Source organism: Macaca thibetana, chromosome 7 (assembly GCF_024542745.1).
Source record: "Macaca thibetana thibetana isolate TM-01 chromosome 7, ASM2454274v1, whole genome shotgun sequence".
Lineage (NCBI taxonomy): Eukaryota > Metazoa > Chordata > Mammalia > Primates > Cercopithecidae > Macaca > Macaca thibetana.
Genome location: NC_065584.1, coordinates 79,102,146 through 79,106,078, shown reverse-complemented (window position 1 = coordinate 79,106,078; position 3,933 = coordinate 79,102,146). Strand labels below are relative to the sequence as shown.

The window sequence follows — 3,933 nt, the reverse complement described above, 5'->3', positions numbered from 1 at the left end:
GATATGATAAGAAAAAAAAACAGTACATGTAGAAGCCAACAATGTAATCTAAGTCCCTAGTGTTAAAGAGTACATCGTGTGTACAAAGAAGAGCAAGCAATGCGGGGAACTGGAACCTGAAAGAGAGAAGGGAAAAATAACACTGGAAGGACAGATATGGTTAAGGTCACTGTAAAGTAAATATAGAGCCCTGAATGGCCAGCCAGAGGATGTGAATTTTATTCTCTCAGTGTGTAGAAGCTGCTTTATTTCTGAGCTTGAATGTGAAAATCATATCCAATTCATAGAAAAATTAATCTAGCAGCACTCCAGATTGATGAGGACAGAGATGGAGGCAGAAAGTACAATAGGAACGCATTTCATACCATTAATGGATGATCTAAAAACAAAACCTAATAGGAGGGGATAGTTCCTTCCTATTGAATCCATCTGATTTTAAAGAATGTGAGTTTTTATAGCTTACTTCAAATGAAAAAAAGATTAAAGGAAAAATGCTGTAAAACCAAGGATTGTGGTTTTCTTAGATCATCTGTGAAAAACTGATTCTTTCTTATTCTTAAAGGCCTTTAGGCACTAACTGTAGAATAGTAAAACAAAGACTAAAAATAGCTTTTAGTGTAGAAGATAAGAACACAGAAAGAAAAAGCCTGATGGCAATAGACTTCAATAATATGAGAAAGGTGTGTTTGGCAGAAAGAGCAAAAAAATTCAAGTAGGAGATGAGAATGCACAGTGTGATGTGATATCTACAAGTGGATTCTGAAAGAAACAGTCCAGGCTAGACAGTGCATAATCCATTAGGATGCCCATATTATGGAAAGAGAGAGTTTAAGAAAAAACTAAAGTTCAGTTATAAGAATTTGTATTAAGGGCAGTACAGCTTTAACAATTGATTATATAAATCTCAAGCAAATAAGATGATTCGTCTTTCATCTTTCTGCAATTCCCAAGAAGAAACCAAAGGAGCCAAAACATTGAGGTCACAAGAGCAAAAATAAAATACTGATATAAATGAGCTACATCTAGATAGAAAACTATTACCAAAACATGTGAAGTGGAATTAAAGGGCAAAACTAAACTCTCCAACATGGATTTGACTCCCATTTCCTGTGATTTCGCTACTTTAATCTTGACAATGATCTGTCTTCTAGTTGAAATGCTATTTTGGCATTATTTGATGAGACAGCAAGCTCCCCTGCATGAGTCTACTTTCCATAGTTTTGAAGTATAAGTACTGCAATAGGAGTGTAACATCTGACTTAAATACTAAATAATTCTGAACATAATTTTATCTCATACTATTCACTTTTGTTTGAAATTTCAAATGTATGTGTTATTATTTTCTAAAAATCATTTCTATTGTATAAAGGAGAAATGTCTGAATCTGGCTATGTTCCAGCAAATAATATTTTTAACTTTTGTTTCAAACTTTATCCCCAGGCTCCTTCGACTTCACTAGCTGCAAAGAATGAATTGTGTATAAGCAAAAATGAAAAAGCTGCAGTGTCCAAGGGGCTTGGACTTAAACATATTCGAGTTCTAGATTTTATCAGATCCATAAACAATTTTTTTAAAGCAGTCATAATAAAATGTCAGCTGCCGGTAACAACTTCGAGTTTTATCGTCTTCAGGAGTTGCCTCAATTCAGTTTGGCTCATTCTTGGAAGCCTCATCAGAATTCTCCACAGGATCTGAAACTTCATCATTATTATCCTCTCCAGTAGCAAGTGGTGCTTTTCCTCCCACAGGCTGTTTGGGCAGATCTTCAGGCAGTCTCCCTTACCTAGTCAGTCTGTGTGTAACAAGCTGGTTTAAGATGCGGGGTACCATTTCTGTCAGCTGTTTTGTCTCAGCGTGGCCTGTAACGGTGAAAGCCTTCCCTGCCAGAGATGGCCAAACTTTAGGGTTGTTAAAGTGGATCACTGTTACTTGGTTTATAAACATATTCACCTCTTCAATACCAGAGATATTATTTATCCCTAACTTCTTTAAGGAGAACTAAAGTTTTTTCTTATCATCTGTTGTGGTTGTTCTATGAACAATCTTCTTTCTGCGATCAGTTCCTTTACACACTTATGCATGCAGTTTGGCGAGTTTTTCTTGGTTCATGATTGCATCTTTCATCTTGTTGGAGCTGACAAGGGTCTAGTTGGGGAATTAGGATGATGCTCCGGGAGTCTGGTGGACCCGCTGAAAGTAGACGCATGCATATGGGGATCCAAGAGGGCAGTTAGAGGGTACCAAATATTTTTTAAACTGAATTGATTTTCAGGTAACTTTGTACATACATGGTTTATATGTTATATCCTGAGGACTCTCAGGATATAAACACCTCCTATTAGGTCCTACCTCTCAACACCGTTGCATTGGGGATTAAATTTCAACATTAGTTTTGAAGGGTACAAAAACACTCAACCCATAGCAGCCATATACTACGATGTTCTGAGAATTGTTCCTATTTACTTTTCATGAACCATGCTGCTATGGTTGAAGGGCAGTAAGGAAAATCGCCATTGTTTAAACCACAAAATAAGAGCAGAACATGAGAACCAGCCTCAGACAAGCGAGCTCTGGCTTTTACCTGGAGACTGAGCAGAACACATGATTGAAGCTGTAAGAAACCCAGTCAGGAGAGACATGTTGTCCAGGGAGAAGAACTGGGAAGAAAAGGATACCTGAAAACCTGAGTATTTACCAAAAAAGAAATTGAGTTAACCTGAAAGTAGTGGCATTTTAAGCAAGTAAATAATTCGAATATGTGTGTTGAATTCTTTTGCATACACTGACACATCTTGCCCCACGCTGGAAAAAAATGAACTAATCCATAACATTGGATTGTCAAGACAAACTCACACCATTCAGATATCACACCCAGTAGCATGCTTTAGTAAATAAGTTTAAGTATATGTAAAATCAGCAGTTCCAAGATGGCCGAATAGGAACAGCTCCAGGCTACAGCTCCCAGCATGAGGGACACTGAAGACAGGTGATTTCTGCATTTCCACCTGAGGTACCAGGTTCATCTCTCTGGGGCATGTCAGATAGTGGGTGCAGGACAGTGGGTGCAGTGTACTGAGCAAGAGCTGAAGCAGGGCAAGGCATTGCCTCACCTGGGAAGCACAGGGGGTCAGGGAATTTTCCTAGCCAAGGGAAACTGTGACACACAGCACCTGGAAAATCAGGTCACTCCCACCCTAATACTGCACTTTTCCAAGGGTCTTAGCAAACGGCACACCAGGTGATTATATCCTGCACCTGGCTCAGAAGTTCCCACACCCACGGGCCTCCCTCATTGCTAGCACATTAGTCTGAGATCTAACTGCAAGGCGGCAGCAAGGCTGGGGGAGGGGTGCCTGCCATTGCTGAGGCTTAAGTAGGTAAACAAAATAGCTGGGAAGCTCGAACTGGGTGGAGCCCACCACAGCTGAAGGAGGCCCGCCTGCCTCTGTAGACTCCACCTCCAGGGATAGGGCATAGCAGAACAAAAGGCAGCAAAAAACTCTGCAGATTTAAATGTCCCTGTCTGGCAGCATTCAAGAGAGTAGTGGTTCTCCCAGAACGGAGTTTGAGATCTGAGACCAGACAGACTGCCTCCTCAAGTGGGTCCCTGATCCCTGAGTAGCCTAACCAGGACGCACCCCCCAGTAGGGGCAGACTGACACCTAACATGGCTGGGTACCTCTCTGAGACGAAGCTTCCAGAGGAACGATCAGGCAGCAACATTTGCTGTTCAGCAATATTCACTCTTCTGCAGCCTCCGCTGATGATACCCAGGCAAACAGGGTCTAGAGTGGACCACCAGCAAACTCCAACAGAGCTGCAGCTGAGGGTCCTGACTGTTAGAAGGAAAACTAACAAACAGAAAGGACATCTACACCAAAACCCCATCTGTATGTCACCATCAACAAAGACCAAAGGTAGATAAAAGCACAA

General features: G+C 40.9%; 1 pseudogene; it reads right to left on the bottom strand.

The window, feature by feature from the left end:
• Nucleotides 1–1,644: 1,644 nt before the first annotated feature.
• On the bottom strand, nucleotides 1,645–2,124 carry LOC126959390 (transcription factor BTF3-like; annotated as a pseudogene).
• Nucleotides 2,125–3,933: the final 1,809 nt, after the last annotated feature.